This window comes from Botryllus schlosseri, chromosome 9 (genome assembly GCF_051294905.1).
Source record: "Botryllus schlosseri isolate E-star chromosome 9, Bs_hap1, whole genome shotgun sequence".
Lineage (NCBI taxonomy): Eukaryota > Metazoa > Chordata > Ascidiacea > Stolidobranchia > Styelidae > Botryllus > Botryllus schlosseri.
In genome coordinates, this window is record NC_137244.1 from 3507046 (window position 1) to 3524633 (window position 17588).

The 17588-nt window shown below is 42.8% G+C and overlaps 12 non-coding genes across 12 annotated transcripts; all 12 read left to right on the forward strand.

Moving 5' to 3' along the window:
- The first annotated feature begins 456 nt into the window (after nt 1–456).
- LOC145447464 (5S ribosomal RNA) lies at nt 457–575 on the forward strand. The gene has a single exon (XR_013917608.1). It is a non-coding gene; the product is annotated as a 5S ribosomal RNA (ribosomal RNA).
- Nucleotides 576–1497: 922 nt separating this feature from the next.
- On the forward strand, nt 1498–1616 carry LOC145447476 (5S ribosomal RNA). The gene has a single exon (XR_013917619.1). It is a non-coding gene; the product is annotated as a 5S ribosomal RNA (ribosomal RNA).
- A 922-nt stretch (nt 1617–2538) lies between these two features.
- LOC145447447 (5S ribosomal RNA) lies at nt 2539–2657 on the forward strand. Its single transcript, XR_013917590.1, has one exon. It is a non-coding gene; the product is annotated as a 5S ribosomal RNA (ribosomal RNA).
- Nucleotides 2658–3579: 922 nt separating this feature from the next.
- LOC145447487 (5S ribosomal RNA) lies at nt 3580–3698 on the forward strand. The gene has a single exon (XR_013917630.1). It is a non-coding gene; the product is annotated as a 5S ribosomal RNA (ribosomal RNA).
- Nucleotides 3699–4620: 922 nt separating this feature from the next.
- On the forward strand, nt 4621–4739 carry LOC145447499 (5S ribosomal RNA). The gene has a single exon (XR_013917641.1). It is a non-coding gene; the product is annotated as a 5S ribosomal RNA (ribosomal RNA).
- Nucleotides 4740–5661: 922 nt separating this feature from the next.
- Nucleotides 5662–5780, forward strand: LOC145447419 (5S ribosomal RNA). The gene has a single exon (XR_013917563.1). It is a non-coding gene; the product is annotated as a 5S ribosomal RNA (ribosomal RNA).
- Nucleotides 5781–6702: 922 nt separating this feature from the next.
- On the forward strand, nt 6703–6821 carry LOC145447452 (5S ribosomal RNA). The gene has a single exon (XR_013917594.1). It is a non-coding gene; the product is annotated as a 5S ribosomal RNA (ribosomal RNA).
- Nucleotides 6822–7745: 924 nt separating this feature from the next.
- On the forward strand, nt 7746–7864 carry LOC145447430 (5S ribosomal RNA). Its single transcript, XR_013917574.1, has one exon. It is a non-coding gene; the product is annotated as a 5S ribosomal RNA (ribosomal RNA).
- Nucleotides 7865–8786: 922 nt separating this feature from the next.
- On the forward strand, nt 8787–8905 carry LOC145447442 (5S ribosomal RNA). Its single transcript, XR_013917585.1, has one exon. It is a non-coding gene; the product is annotated as a 5S ribosomal RNA (ribosomal RNA).
- A 922-nt stretch (nt 8906–9827) lies between these two features.
- On the forward strand, nt 9828–9946 carry LOC145447453 (5S ribosomal RNA). Its single transcript, XR_013917595.1, has one exon. It is a non-coding gene; the product is annotated as a 5S ribosomal RNA (ribosomal RNA).
- Nucleotides 9947–10868: 922 nt separating this feature from the next.
- LOC145447458 (5S ribosomal RNA) lies at nt 10869–10987 on the forward strand. Its single transcript, XR_013917601.1, has one exon. It is a non-coding gene; the product is annotated as a 5S ribosomal RNA (ribosomal RNA).
- Nucleotides 10988–11909: 922 nt separating this feature from the next.
- Nucleotides 11910–12028, forward strand: LOC145447449 (5S ribosomal RNA). The gene has a single exon (XR_013917591.1). It is a non-coding gene; the product is annotated as a 5S ribosomal RNA (ribosomal RNA).
- Nucleotides 12029–17588: the final 5560 nt, after the last annotated feature.

Consider the following 17588-nt stretch of genomic DNA (forward strand, 5'->3'; position numbering starts at 1 on the left):
GCCCTACAACTATATGCACTTCGTCTTTTATATATAACGTTTACTTTTATATTTTATTGCCTTTTATGTACAGCGCCCTAGTGTAGTAATGTAATATTGTTGTATTCGGCGCTCTATAAATTATTATATTATTATTATTATTATTATTACTAGGCCTAACACATTTTCATGATATCGCAATCTCGTGCTGTTTTTACCTGACGGAAAGTGCAATAAAATAACTACTCCGACAGCGAGAGCATATACTCGACCGTGTGTTTTTCGACCAGACACAAGAAAAAAGCAGGATGCCAATGATATTCCACCGCTAGCAGACTTTTCCCTCCAGTTTGTCCGAAAGGGCCTCAGCGCAATCAGACGTTCTGCTTTTCTGGCGTCTCGTTGGCAGCGTGGCGACATTTCGCCTGAGAGAAACGGAAAATGTCACATAAAACGGCACAGATTGTCACCACTGTCGCCTACGACCATACCACGTTGAATACACCCGATCTCGTCTGATCTCGGAAGTTAAGCAACGTTGGGCCCGGTTAGTACTTGCATGGGTGACCGGCTGGGAATACCGGGTGCCGTAGGCGTTTTGTTTTCGTACAAACTCGATCAATTTCACTGCTATGCTGTATTTTTATGATTGCAACTGTTTTGTTTGCATGCGCACGTACCAATATTAATTGAATCATTTGCTGGCCACCGCTATTTCAATTATGAACTCGCGCGCAATTTGCAGTTGTACCCGTGAAATTTAGGTCTGTCTGAATACAAGCTTCTTCTGTACGTCTTCAAATGCATGGAGGGAAGTGCGCCAGCGTATCTTCGTGAGCTATAATCCCCGAAGAGCGCTACGTTCTCGGTCGCAAAAGCTCTTGTCAGTTCCAAGAGTCAGAACATCGACCTACGGCGAGAGAACTTTTTCTTCCTCGGCCGCCATTATGTTGAACAATCTTCCAATTTCTATCAGACTATGTGACTCGCTATATGTTTTCAAACGCAAAATCAAGACCGTTTTATTCACACGGGCGTTCGGACTAGAGTAGTGTTCATTGCGCCCTACAACTATATGCACTTCGTCTTTTATATATAACGTTTACTTTTATATTTTATTGCCTTTTATGTACAGCGCCCTAGTGTAGTAATGTAATATTGTTATATTCGGCGCTCTATAAATTATTATATTATTATTATTATTATTATTACTAGGCCTAACACATTTTCATGATATCGCAATCTCGTGCTGTTTTTACCTGACGGAAAGTGCAATAAAATAACTACTCCGACAGCGAGAGCATATACTCGACCGTGTGTTTTTCGACCAGACACAAGAAAAAAGCAGGATGCCAATGATATTCCACCGCTAGCAGACTTTTCCCTCCAGTTTGTCCGAAAGTGCCTCGGCGCAATCAGACGTTCTGCTTTTCTGGCGTCTCGTTGGCAGCGTGGCGACATTTCGCCTGAGAGAAACGGAAAATGTCACATAAAACGGCACAGATTGTCACCACTGTCGCCTACGACCATACCACGTTGAATACACCCGATCTCGTCTGATCTCGGAAGTTAAGCAACGTTGGGCCCGGTTAGTACTTGCATGGGTGACCGGCTGGGAATACCGGGTGCCGTAGGCGTTTTGTTTTCGTACAAACTCGATCAATTTCACTGCTATGCTGTATTTTTATGATTGCAACTGTTTTGTTTGCATGCGCACGTACCAATATTAATTGAATCATTTGCTGGCCACCGCTATTTCAATTATGAACTCGCGCGCAATTTGCAGTTGTACCCGTGAAATTTAGGTCTGTCTGAATACAAGCTTCTTCTGTACGTCTTCAAATGCATGGAGGGAAGTGCGCCAGCGTATCTTCGTGAGCTATAATCCCCGAAGAGCGCTACGTTCTCGGTCGCAAAAGCTCTTGTCAGTTCCAAGAGTCAGAACATCGACCTACGGCGAGAGAACTTTTTCTTCCTCGGCCGCCATTATGTTGAACAATCTTCCAATTTCTATCAGACTATGTGACTCGCTATATGTTTTCAAACGCAAAATCAAGACCGTTTTATTCACACGGGCGTTCGGACTAGAGTAGTGTTCATTGCGCCCTACAACTATATGCACTTCGTCTTTTATATATAACGTTTACTTTTATATTTTATTGCCTTTTATGTACAGCGCCCTAGTGTAGTAATGTAATATTGTTATATTCGGCGCTCTATAAATTATTATATTATTATTATTATTATTATTACTAGGCCTAACACATTTTCATGATATCGCAATCTCGTGCTGTTTTTACCTGACGGAAAGTGCAATAAAATAACTACTCCGACAGCGAGAGCATATACTCGACCGTGTGTTTTTCGACCAGACACAAGAAAAAAGCAGGATGCCAATGATATTCCACCGCTAGCAGACTTTTCCCTCCAGTTTGTCCGAAAGTGCCTCGGCGCAATCAGACGTTCTGCTTTTCTGGCGTCTCGTTGGCAGCGTGGCGACATTTCGCCTGAGAGAAACGGAAAATGTCACATAAAACGGCACAGATTGTCACCACTGTCGCTTACGACCATACCACGTTGAATACACCCGATCTCGTCTGATCTCGGAAGTTAAGCAACGTTGGGCCCGGTTAGTACTTGCATGGGTGACCGGCTGGGAATACCGGGTGCCGTAGGCGTTTTGTTTTCGTACAAACTCGATCAATTTCACTGCTATGCTGTATTTTTATGATTGCAACTGTTTTGTTTGCATGCGCACGTACCAATATTAATTGAATCATTTGCTGGCCACCGCTATTTCAATTATGAACTCGCGCGCAATTTGCAGTTGTACCCGTGAAATTTAGGTCTGTCTGAATACAAGCTTCTTCTGTACGTCTTCAAATGCATGGAGGGAAGTGCGCCAGCGTATCTTCGTGAGCTATAATCCCCGAAGAGCGCTACGTTCTCGGTCGCAAAAGCTCTTGTCAGTTCCAAGAGTCAGAACATCGACCTACGGCGAGAGAACTTTTTCTTCCTCGGCCGCCATTATGTTGAACAATCTTCCAATTTCTATCAGACTATGTGACTCGCTATATGTTTTCAAACGCAAAATCAAGACCGTTTTATTCACACGGGCGTTCGGACTAGAGTAGTGTTCATTGCGCCCTACAACTATATGCACTTCGTCTTTTATATATAACGTTTACTTTTATATTTTATTGCCTTTTATGTACAGCGCCCTAGTGTAGTAATGTAATATTGTTATATTCGGCGCTCTATAAATTATTATATTATTATTATTATTATTATTACTAGGCCTAACACATTTTCATGATATCGCAATCTCGTGCTGTTTTTACCTGACGGAAAGTGCAATAAAATAACTACTCCGACAGCGAGAGCATATACTCGACCGTGTGTTTTTCGACCAGACACAAGAAAAAAGCAGGATGCCAATGATATTCCACCGCTAGCAGACTTTTCCCTCCAGTTTGTCCGAAAGTGCCTCGGCGCAATCAGACGTTCTGCTTTTCTGGCGTCTCGTTGGCAGCGTGGCGACATTTCGCCTGAGAGAAACGGAAAATGTCACATAAAACGGCACAGATTGTCACCACTGTCGCCTACGACCATACCACGTTGAATACACCCGATCTCGTCTGATCTCGGAAGTTAAGCAACGTTGGGCCCGGTTAGTACTTGCATGGGTGACCGGCTGGGAATACCGGGTGCCGTAGGCGTTTTGTTTTCGTACAAACTCGATCAATTTCACTGCTATGCTGTATTTTTATGATTGCAACTGTTTTGTTTGCATGCGCACGTACCAATATTAATTGAATCATTTGCTGGCCACCGCTATTTCAATTATGAACTCGCGCGCAATTTGCAGTTGTACCCGTGAAATTTAGGTCTGTCTGAATACAAGCTTCTTCTGTACGTCTTCAAATGCATGGAGGGAAGTGCGCCAGCGTATCTTCGTGAGCTATAATCCCCGAAGAGCGCTACGTTCTCGGTCGCAAAAGCTCTTGTCAGTTCCAAGAGTCAGAACATCGACCTACGGCGAGAGAACTTTTTCTTCCTCGGCCGCCATTATGTTGAACAATCTTCCAATTTCTATCAGACTATGTGACTCGCTATATGTTTTCAAACGCAAAATCAAGACCGTTTTATTCACACGGGCGTTCGGACTAGAGTAGTGTTCATTGCGCCCTACAACTATATGCACTTCGTCTTTTATATATAACGTTTACTTTTATATTTTATTGCCTTTTATGTACAGCGCCCTAGTGTAGTAATGTAATATTGTTATATTCGGCGCTCTATAAATTATTATATTATTATTATTATTATTATTACTAGGCCTAACACATTTTCATGATATCGCAATCTCGTGCTGTTTTTACCTGACGGAAAGTGCAATAAAATAACTACTCCGACAGCGAGAGCATATACTCGACCGTGTGTTTTTCGACCAGACACAAGAAAAAAGCAGGATGCCAATGATATTCCACCGCTAGCAGACTTTTCCCTCCAGTTTGTCCGAAAGTGCCTCGGCGCAATCAGACGTTCTGCTTTTCTGGCGTCTCGTTGGCAGCGTGGCGACATTTCGCCTGAGAGAAACGGAAAATGTCACATAAAACGGCACAGATTGTCACCACTGTCGCCTACGACCATACCACGTTGAATACACCCGATCTCGTCTGATCTCGGAAGTTAAGCAACGTTGGGCCCGGTTAGTACTTGCATGGGTGACCGGCTGGGAATACCGGGTGCCGTAGGCGTTTTGTTTTCGTACAAACTCGATCAATTTCACTGCTATGCTGTATTTTTATGATTGCAACTGTTTTGTTTGCATGCGCACGTACCAATATTAATTGAATCATTTGCTGGCCACCGCTATTTCAATTATGAACTCGCGCGCAATTTGCAGTTGTACCCGTGAAATTTAGGTCTGTCTGAATACAAGCTTCTTCTGTACGTCTTCAAATGCATGGAGGGAAGTGCGCCAGCGTATCTTCGTGAGCTATAATCCCCGAAGAGCGCTACGTTCTCGGTCGCAAAAGCTCTTGTCAGTTCCAAGAGTCAGAACATCGACCTACGGCGAGAGAACTTTTTCTTCCTCGGCCGCCATTATGTTGAACAATCTTCCAATTTCTATCAGACTATGTGACTCGCTATATGTTTTCAAACGCAAAATCAAGACCGTTTTATTCACACGGGCGTTCGGACTAGAGTAGTGTTCATTGCGCCCTACAACTATATGCACTTCGTCTTTTATATATAACGTTTACTTTTATATTTTATTGCCTTTTATGTACAGCGCCCTAGTGTAGTAATGTAATATTGTTATATTCGGCGCTCTATAAATTATTATATTATTATTATTATTATTATTACTAGGCCTAACACATTTTCATGATATCGCAATCTCGTGCTGTTTTTACCTGACGGAAAGTGCAATAAAATAACTACTCCGACAGCGAGAGCATATACTCGACCGTGTGTTTTTCGACCAGACACAAGAAAAAAGCAGGATGCCAATGATATTCCACCGCTAGCAGACTTTTCCCTCCAGTTTGTCCGAAAGTGCCTCGGCGCAATCAGACGTTCTGCTTTTCTGGCGTCTCGTTGGCAGCGTGGCGACATTTCGCCTGAGAGAAACGGAAAATGTCACATAAAACGGCACAGATTGTCACCACTGTCGCCTACGACCATACCACGTTGAATACACCCGATCTCGTCTGATCTCGGAAGTTAAGCAACGTTGGGCCCGGTTAGTACTTGCATGGGTGACCGGCTGGGAATACCGGGTGCCGTAGGCGTTTTGTTTTCGTACAAACTCGATCAATTTCACTGCTATGCTGTATTTTTATGATTGCAACTGTTTTGTTTGCATGCGCACGTACCAATATTAATTGAATCATTTGCTGGCCACCGCTATTTCAATTATGAACTCGCGCGCAATTTGCAGTTGTACCCGTGAAATTTAGGTCTGTCTGAATACAAGCTTCTTCTGTACGTCTTCAAATGCATGGAGGGAAGTGCGCCAGCGTATCTTCGTGAGCTATAATCCCCGAAGAGCGCTACGTTCTCGGTCGCAAAAGCTCTTGTCAGTTCCAAGAGTCAGAACATCGACCTACGGCGAGAGAACTTTTTCTTCCTCGGCCGCCATTATGTTGAACAATCTTCCAATTTCTATCAGACTATGTGACTCGCTATATGTTTTCAAACGCAAAATCAAGACCGTTTTATTCACACGGGCGTTCGGACTAGAGTAGTGTTCATTGCGCCCTACAACTATATGCACTTCGTCTTTTATATATAACGTTTACTTTTATATTTTATTGCCTTTTATGTACAGCGCCCTAGTGTAGTAATGTAATATTGTTATATTCGGCGCTCTATAAATTATTATATTATTATTATTATTATTATTACTAGGCCTAACACATTTTCATGATATCGCAATCTCGTGCTGTTTTTACCTGACGGAAAGTGCAATAAAATAACTACTCCGACAGCGAGAGCATATACTCGACCGTGTGTTTTTCGACCAGACACAAGAAAAAAGCAGGATGCCAATGATATTCCACCGCTAGCAGACTTTTCCCTCCAGTTTGTCCGAAAGTGCCTCGGCGCAATCAGACGTTCTGCTTTTCTGGCGTCTCGTTGGCAGCGTGGCGACATTTCGCCTGAGAGAAACGGAAAATGTCACATAAAACGCCACAGATTGTCACCACTGTCGCCTACGACCATACCACGTTGAATACACCCGATCTCGTCTGATCTCGGAAGTTAAGCAACGTTGGGCCCGGTTAGTACTTGCATGGGTGACCGGCTGGGAATACCGGGTGCCGTATAGGCGTTTTGTTTTCGTACAAACTCGATCAATTTCACTGCTATGCTGTATTTTTATGATTGCAACTGTTTTGTTTGCATGCGCACGTACCAATATTAATTGAATCATTTGCTGGCCACCGCTATTTCAATTATGAACTCGCGCGCAATTTGCAGTTGTACCCGTGAAATTTAGGTCTGTCTGAATACAAGCTTCTTCTGTACGTCTTCAAATGCATGGAGGGAAGTGCGCCAGCGTATCTTCGTGAGCTATAATCCCCGAAGAGCGCTACGTTCTCGGTCGCAAAAGCTCTTGTCAGTTCCAAGAGTCAGAACATCGACCTACGGCGAGAGAACTTTTTCTTCCTCGGCCGCCATTATGTTGAACAATCTTCCAATTTCTATCAGACTATGTGACTCGCTATATGTTTTCAAACGCAAAATCAAGACCGTTTTATTCACACGGGCGTTCGGACTAGAGTAGTGTTCATTGCGCCCTACAACTATATGCACTTCGTCTTTTATATATAACGTTTACTTTTATATTTTATTGCCTTTTATGTACAGCGCCCTAGTGTAGTAATGTAATATTGTTATATTCGGCGCTCTATAAATTATTATATTATTATTATTATTATTATTACTAGGCCTAACACATTTTCATGATATCGCAATCTCGTGCTGTTTTTACCTGACGGAAAGTGCAATAAAATAACTACTCCGACAGCGAGAGCATATACTCGACCGTGTGTTTTTCGACCAGACACAAGAAAAAAGCAGGATGCCAATGATATTCCACCGCTAGCAGACTTTTCCCTCCAGTTTGTCCGAAAGTGCCTCGGCGCAATCAGACGTTCTGCTTTTCTGGCGTCTCGTTGGCAGCGTGGCGACATTTCGCCTGAGAGAAACGGAAAATGTCACATAAAACGGCACAGATTGTCACCACTGTCGCCTACGACCATACCACGTTGAATACACCCGATCTCGTCTGATCTCGGAAGTTAAGCAACGTTGGGCCCGGTTAGTACTTGCATGGGTGACCGGCTGGGAATACCGGGTGCCGTAGGCGTTTTGTTTTCGTACAAACTCGATCAATTTCACTGCTATGCTGTATTTTTATGATTGCAACTGTTTTGTTTGCATGCGCACGTACCAATATTAATTGAATCATTTGCTGGCCACCGCTATTTCAATTATGAACTCGCGCGCAATTTGCAGTTGTACCCGTGAAATTTAGGTCTGTCTGAATACAAGCTTCTTCTGTACGTCTTCAAATGCATGGAGGGAAGTGCGCCAGCGTATCTTCGTGAGCTATAATCCCCGAAGAGCGCTACGTTCTCGGTCGCAAAAGCTCTTGTCAGTTCCAAGAGTCAGAACATCGACCTACGGCGAGAGAACTTTTTCTTCCTCGGCCGCCATTATGTTGAACAATCTTCCAATTTCTATCAGACTATGTGACTCGCTATATGTTTTCAAACGCAAAATCAAGACCGTTTTATTCACACGGGCGTTCGGACTAGAGTAGTGTTCATTGCGCCCTACAACTATATGCACTTCGTCTTTTATATATAACGTTTACTTTTATATTTTATTGCCTTTTATGTACAGCGCCCTAGTGTAGTAATGTAATATTGTTATATTCGGCGCTCTATAAATTATTATATTATTATTATTATTATTATTACTAGGCCTAACACATTTTCATGATATCGCAATCTCGTGCTGTTTTTACCTGACGGAAAGTGCAATAAAATAACTACTCCGACAGCGAGAGCATATACTCGACCGTGTGTTTTTCGACCAGACACAAGAAAAAAGCAGGATGCCAATGATATTCCACCGCTAGCAGACTTTTCCCTCCAGTTTGTCCGAAAGTGCCTCGGCGCAATCAGACGTTCTGCTTTTCTGGCGTCTCGTTGGCAGCGTGGCGACATTTCGCCTGAGAGAAACGGAAAATGTCACATAAAACGGCACAGATTGTCACCACTGTCGCCTACGACCATACCACGTTGAATACACCCGATCTCGTCTGATCTCGGAAGTTAAGCAACGTTGGGCCCGGTTAGTACTTGCATGGGTGACCGGCTGGGAATACCGGGTGCCGTAGGCGTTTTGTTTTCGTACAAACTCGATCAATTTCACTGCTATGCTGTATTTTTATGATTGCAACTGTTTTGTTTGCATGCGCACGTACCAATATTAATTGAATCATTTGCTGGCCACCGCTATTTCAATTATGAACTCGCGCGCAATTTGCAGTTGTACCCGTGAAATTTAGGTCTGTCTGAATACAAGCTTCTTCTGTACGTCTTCAAATGCATGGAGGGAAGTGCGCCAGCGTATCTTCGTGAGCTATAATCCCCGAAGAGCGCTACGTTCTCGGTCGCAAAAGCTCTTGTCAGTTCCAAGAGTCAGAACATCGACCTACGGCGAGAGAACTTTTTCTTCCTCGGCCGCCATTATGTTGAACAATCTTCCAATTTCTATCAGACTATGTGACTCGCTATATGTTTTCAAACGCAAAATCAAGACCGTTTTATTCACACGGGCGTTCGGACTAGAGTAGTGTTCATTGCGCCCTACAACTATATGCACTTCGTCTTTTATATATAACGTTTACTTTTATATTTTATTGCCTTTTATGTACAGCGCCCTAGTGTAGTAATGTAATATTGTTATATTCGGCGCTCTATAAATTATTATATTATTATTATTATTATTATTACTAGGCCTAACACATTTTCATGATATCGCAATCTCGTGCTGTTTTTACCTGACGGAAAGTGCAATAAAATAACTACTCCGACAGCGAGAGCATATACTCGACCGTGTGTTTTTCGACCAGACACAAGAAAAAAGCAGGATGCCAATGATATTCCACCGCTAGCAGACTTTTCCCTCCAGTTTGTCCGAAAGTGCCTCGGCGCAATCAGACGTTCTGCTTTTCTGGCGTCTCGTTGGCAGCGTGGCGACATTTCGCCTGAGAGAAACGGAAAATGTCACATAAAACGGCACAGATTGTCACCACTGTCGCCTACGACCATACCACGTTGAATACACCCGATCTCGTCTGATCTCGGAAGTTAAGCAACGTTGGGCCCGGTTAGTACTTGCATGGGTGACCGGCTGGGAATACCGGGTGCCGTAGGCGTTTTGTTTTCGTACAAACTCGATCAATTTCACTGCTATGCTGTATTTTTATGATTGCAACTGTTTTGTTTGCATGCGCACGTACCAATATTAATTGAATCATTTGCTGGCCACCGCTATTTCAATTATGAACTCGCGCGCAATTTGCAGTTGTACCCGTGAAATTTAGGTCTGTCTGAATACAAGCTTCTTCTGTACGTCTTCAAATGCATGGAGGGAAGTGCGCCAGCGTATCTTCGTGAGCTATAATCCCCGAAGAGCGCTACGTTCTCGGTCGCAAAAGCTCTTGTCAGTTCCAAGAGTCAGAACATCGACCTACGGCGAGAGAACTTTTTCTTCCTCGGCCGCCATTATGTTGAACAATCTTCCAATTTCTATCAGACTATGTGACTCGCTATATGTTTTCAAACGCAAAATCAAGACCGTTTTATTCACACGGGCGTTCGGACTAGAGTAGTGTTCATTGCGCCCTACAACTATATGCACTTCGTCTTTTATATATAACGTTTACTTTTATATTTTATTGCCTTTTATGTACAGCGCCCTAGTGTAGTAATGTAATATTGTTATATTCGGCGCTCTATAAATTATTATATTATTATTATTATTATTATTACTAGGCCTAACACATTTTCATGATATCGCAATCTCGTGCTGTTTTTACCTGACGGAAAGTGCAATAAAATAACTACTCCGACAGCGAGAGCATATACTCGACCGTGTGTTTTTCGACCAGACACAAGAAAAAAGCAGGATGGCAATGATATTCCACCGCTAGCAGACTTTTCCCTCCAGTTTGTCCGAAAGTGCCTCGGCGCAATCAGACGTTCTGCTTTTCTGGCGTCTCGTTGGCAGCGTGGCGACATTTCGCCTGAGAGAAACGGAAAATGTCACATAAAACGGCACAGATTGTCACCACTGTCGCCTACGACCATACCACGTTGAATACACCCGATCTCGTCTGATCTCGGAAGTTAAGCAACGTTGGGCCCGGTTAGTACTTGCATGGGTGACCGGCTGGGAATACCGGGTGCCGTAGGCGTTTTGTTTTCGTACAAACTCGATCAATTTCACTGCTATGCTGTATTTTTATGATTGCAACTGTTTTGTTTGCATGCGCACGTAACAATATTAATTGAATCATTTGCTGGCCACCGCTATTTCAATTATGAACTCGCGCGCAATTTGCAGTTGTACCCGTGAAATTTAGGTCTGTCTGAATACAAGCTTCTTCTGTACGTCTTCAAATGCATGGAGGGAAGTGCGCCAGCGTATCTTCGTGAGCTATAATCCCCGAAGAGCGCTACGTTCTCGGTCGCAAAAGCTCTTGTCAGTTCCAAGAGTCAGAACATCGACCTACGGCGAGAGAACTTTTTCTTCCTCGGCCGCCATTATGTTGAACAATCTTCCAATTTCTATCAGACTATGTGACTCGCTATATGTTTTCAAACGCAAAATCAAGACCGTTTTATTCACACGGGCGTTCGGACTAGAGTAGTGTTCATTGCGCCCTACAACTATATGCACTTCGTCTTTTATATATAACGTTTACTTTTATATTTTATTGCCTTTTATGTACAGCGCCCTAGTGTAGTAATGTAATATTGTTATATTCGGCGCTCTATAAATTATTATATTATTATTATTATTATTATTACTAGGCCTAACACATTTTCATGATATCGCAATCTCGTGCTGTTTTTACCTGACGGAAAGTGCAATAAAATAACTACTCCGACAGCGAGAGCATATACTCGACCGTGTGTTTTTCGACCAGACACAAGAAAAAAGCAGGATGCCAATGATATTCCACCGCTAGCAGACTTTTCCCTCCAGTTTGTCCGAAAGTGCCTCGGCGCAATCAGACGTTCTGCTTTTCTGGCGTCTCGTTGGCAGCGTGGCGACATTTCGCCTGAGAGAAACGGAAAATGTCACATAAAACGGCACAGATTGTCACCACTGTCGCTTACGACCATACCACGTTGAATACACCCGATCTCGTCTGATCTCGGAAGTTAAGCAACGTTGGGCCCGGTTAGTACTTGCATGGGTGACCGGCTGGGAATACCGGGTGCCGTAGGCGTTTTGTTTTCGTACAAACTCGATCAATTTCACTGCTATGCTGTATTTTTATGATTGCAACTGTTTTGTTTGCATGCGCACGTACCAATATTAATTGAATCATTTGCTGGCCACCGCTATTTCAATTATGAACTCGCGCGCAATTTGCAGTTGTACCCGTGAAATTTAGGTCTGTCTGAATACAAGCTTCTTCTGTACGTCTTCAAATGCATGGAGGGAAGTGCGCCAGCGTATCTTCGTGAGCTATAATCCCCGAAGAGCGCTACGTTCTCGGTCGCAAAAGCTCTTGTCAGTTCCAAGAGTCAGAACATCGACCTACGGCGAGAGAACTTTTTCTTCCTCGGCCGCCATTATGTTGAACAATCTTCCAATTTCTATCAGACTATGTGACTCGCTATATGTTTTCAAACGCAAAATCAAGACCGTTTTATTCACACGGGCGTTCGGACTAGAGTAGTGTTCATTGCGCCCTACAACTATATGCACTTCGTCTTTTATATATAACGTTTACTTTTATATTTTATTGCCTTTTATGTACAGCGCCCTAGTGTAGTAATGTAATATTGTTATATTCGGCGCTCTATAAATTATTATATTATTATTATTATTATTATTACTAGGCCTAACACATTTTCATGATATCGCAATCTCGTGCTGTTTTTACCTGACGGAAAGTGCAATAAAATAACTACTCCGACAGCGAGAGCATATACTCGACCGTGTGTTTTTCGACCAGACACAAGAAAAAAGCAGGATGCCAATGATATTCCACCGCTAGCAGACTTTTCCCTCCAGTTTGTCCGAAAGTGCCTCGGCGCAATCAGACGTTCTGCTTTTCTGGCGTCTCGTTGGCAGCGTGGCGACATTTCGCCTGAGAGAAACGGAAAATGTCACATAAAACGGCACAGATTGTCACCACTGTCGCCTACGACCATACCACGTTGAATACACCCGATCTCGTCTGATCTCGGAAGTTAAGCAACGTTGGGCCCGGTTAGTACGAGAGAGGCGAGCGAGACGGACGTGTTTTCGACGCTGCGGAAGATTGCTAGCTTAGAGGCGAGGTATTACTGGAATTAACGAAATATTGGATATACCGAATATATTGGATAAACGAAATATACTGGATATAAGTCATAACACCTGAGAAAGGTAAAAGATTGATAATGGCGACGGCCATGACGACCTGCAACGCTAGTGAAGCAGAAGGAAATGATACACAGCCATCATTTGCAACAGTAACGTCGAAATCAAAGAATACAACAACATACAAGAAAACCAAGAAAGAAATACCGATCTACAAGAATACGAGAAATAGGTCTTACTTCGTAAGGGGAGAAGACAACCTTGACCTTCATATTGTAGCAAAAGAGCTGGAAAGCAACACCATCACTGCAAAGTACCATGAACACATTGAAGGAATATACAAACTGAAAGCCGGAACATTCGTTATCACAATGAAAGAAGACAAAAGTGGAAAGAAGCTAAAAGATGAATTGCTACAGCAGCTAAGCCAAAACCCTACGCAAGCAAGGTTTAAAGAGATAACCATAGAGCTCCCAAAGCGTCCAGCAACACATCTTATTGTCAAAGGCATAGCATGTGAAACAAAAAGAGACACAGCAGTTGAACAACTGAACAAATATGGATTCGGAAAGGTTGTCAATCAGACAAGAGTACTTTACAAGAATACTAACTGGTACAATGGCTTCACTAACATCTGGATGGAAGATTTCAGTGAAGAAGATATGCCAGATAGTATGATAATTGATGGTGTGAGATGTTGGATCAAGACTGCTGCAGATGCATATCAAAAGCGTTGCTACAACTGCAACGGAACGGGTCACATGATCAGAGATTGCCCAGCCGAAAAATTGGAATGCACCAAGTGCGGCAGGATAGGCCATGGCGCAGAAACTTGTAAAGCAAAACGTGGCAAAAGACAAAACGAACACGAGGCTGGAATCGAAAAGGCTGAGGGAGTCAATGATCAAATCGTAGATAAACCTGTAAGAAAAAACTCAAGCGAACCCAATGCTGGTGAGAGAATAACCGACGAAACGAACGGATCGACGAGAATAACAACAGAGAAACCAGCTGACCTGAATATGAGTCAGAATGAGGACACGAACAAAAATCAAACAGCGCCGAATAGCCCAGTGATGACGAAATCTTACACATCACCGGACGCTGCATACGAGAATGAAGACACAACAGAGGAACACTCCGTACAGCCTCAGGTCAGCGAGAAAAAACGCGAATCAGGCAAATCAAATGAAACACAGACGGCCCAAAAGCTACTCAGTAAAAAGTCGTCTAATGCCAACAAAGGACCAAAATCGAGCGCCAGCTGTGATAAAGCGTCGAAACAACAAAACGGAAACAGAGTAACGACCAGGAACAACACAAGCAACCAAGTGAGGATAATAAAACCGAATATAAATTGCATTAAAAAAGACAACACTAAAAGAAAGACAGCCATAATCCAGCAGGACCCCCAAAACAGAATCAATGGCGAACCTATTGAAAATAGCATCGATTAACGTAAATGGATTATCAAACAGACTACAGGATTTGGAACAATATATACAGACATCGAATTTGGATATACTATTGATTCAGGAAACGCATAAGATCGATAATGTGGATATACGTAACTGGGCAGCGGAAATCGGATTTATTATCTACTTCAACACAAAGAACGAAGTGAGACAATACTCTGGCACTGCGATAATGATTAAAGAACATCACGAAGGTAAAATTTTGCGCCACTATAGCATGATTGAAAACCGTGCCCAATGCCTCTGCATTCAAATTGACAAATGCCCAATAGCTATAATAAATATTTATGCCCCGTCTGGACAATCCGCAGATGCGAGAAAGTTACGTGACGATTTCCTAATCAAACTAGAATCAGAAATCCATGAAATTGAAGTCCCGGTTATAATGGGTGGTGATTTCAACCTAATTATTGACAAAAAAGACACTCGAATTAAACAGAGCCTCCATGTCAGAAGCGCCGAGAGACACTTTGAAAAGCTAACTAATGACGCGGAACTGATTGACGTGTTTAGGAGTAAACATCCTCTTGCCGAAGTATTCACTTACGTCACTGGAAAAACCGCGAGGAGACTAGATCGTTTCTACGCATCTTGTGAACTCATGAGCCATGTCCAGAATGCAGGGCATGAAAATAACCTTGTGGCTGACCACATAAGTCCGACAATAACACTCGCAATTGAGCCAAGCACTCTGTGGGGAAGAAAAAATTGGAAGTGTAATAATGACCTTTTGCGAGATGACGTGTACCGAGATATAATATCTAATCTCATCAGCTTTGAAGAGAATAATATCCAACACTGCCATGGCATTCAACAATGGTGGGACAGACTAAAAGATAGAATTGCCAACGTAAGCAAGAGATATGAGATAGACAAATATAAAACTTGTGATCCTCAGATAACGTATCAGAGGGTAAAGGGAAAATTGCGCATGTTAACCAAAATTGACCGTTGCGAAGGTGAACCTAACACGACGAGACAATTTTGGCAAGAATTGAAGACCAGACGGCGTAAGACTGAGCTTAAAGAACTTCAGCTCAGAGATGGAACGGTAACGACTGACCGTAATATTATTGCTAACCAGATTGAACAATTCTACACAGAATTGTGGACCCGACACGACGGCATTAATTCGTACGATCAAGCCGAATATCTATCATCGTACCAGAACGACTGCATGCACGGGAAAGACAATGAACGAACATCGGTAATACAATCTAGCGAAATATTACAAATACTGAAAGCAATGAACAGGGAAAGGTCACCGGGTTTCGACGGCCTGACAGTGGAATTCTACCTTGCAATGTGGCAAAGCATTGGTTCGAGATTAACAGAAATCATAAACAACGCGCTAATATACGGAAACATACCGCATAGCTGGAAACGTGCTAAAATTATTTTGATTCACAAAGGAAAGGACAAAAAGGATTTAGCGAACTGGCGACCCATTTCGCTGTTAAACACGGACTACAAAATAATGGCGAAAATTCTCAACAACAGACTGGTTGAGGAAATTTCGAGCAACATCAACATGACACAGAAAGCGGGAATTCCTGGAAGACAAATGGACGTGATACACAACAATGTGAGTGCAATTGTTAATTATCATCAAGAAAAACCTTTAGAAGGTTATATAATGACTATAGACGCAAGGAAAGCCTTTGATAAGGTGGACCACCAAATGCTCCTGAAAGTGCTTGATAAACTGCCCGTCACGGAAGAAACTCTTAAAGTGATCAAAGCCATATATGATAATCCTATTGCGACCATCGAGGTTAACGGCCTCCAAACAGCCAATGTAAATTGTACGAGGGGTATTAGACAAGGATGTCCTTTGAGTATGACACTATACGCGATTAGCGCAGACCCTCTAGCCCACAAGCTATGCACTAACGACAACATCAAAGGTATCCAAATCGGCGGGATAGAGCATAAATTAGACCAATTTGCTGATGACGTCACACTGTATCTAAGAACAACTGACTCTATTACCACAGTCCTTAACGAATATCAAAGCTTGCATAGAGTGACAGGTCAAGATATCAACACAGACAAGACGGAAATCCTACCGCTGAACGAAAAATCGCGTATCAGTCTGCAAAAAACTGCGCACGCACATATGCTAAAGCCAGTAATTAAGATACTGGGCTTATACCACGGAGGAAGCGAGCTGCAAATGAACTTCGACAGACTCTGGCAAGGAGTCGAGAAAAGCGTAAGGCATATTAAATCAAAACGGCTTTCTTGGATTGGTAAAATAACGGCGATTAAGGCATACATAATTAGCAAAATAACTTATACATATGCCAACAAGCAAATTCCAGACGACAAGCTCAAGCAACTCGAACGCCTCGTCTTCGGCCTACTGTGGAGTCCTGAGAAACTCGAGCAGAAAAGCAGAATGCAACTGATCAGACCTAAGCCAGAAGGAGGGATTGATATGCCAGATATCGAATCTGCAACACAAGCAAAGAGAGCAAAAAGACTACAACAACTTAGTCGACTCGAGAACCCGATTGATATCTGGCATGCAGCAGCTATATACAATCTGACAACGAAGGTGAGAGATATAAATTGCAATTTATACAACAACCTCTACCCTCACAGAAATACACTGACGGAGGAATGGAAGAAGGAAAAGGAAATATTCGACGTAATTAAAAGACAATCACAGGATATACAAGAACTAAGCCAGAAAGAAATGTACCAGATCCTTGTTAAAACAAAGACGCAACAAGGAAGAAGCCGCATGGCGGACTGGAAGGAGATATGGCTATACCAGCCCAATATCAAAGATCACATTGACAACAAGAAACGTGAGATTTCGTATCGCATTAACACTGAGAGCTACTTTACAGGCTCCAGAAAAACCAACGCAGGCTGGGTACGAAGAAAAGACGCCTACTTGAAAAACAAATGCAAATTCTGCCAACACGCCGATGATACTCTGCGCCACACCTTCGCCGAATGTGCAACTTACAAAAAACTGTTCTCTCTTGT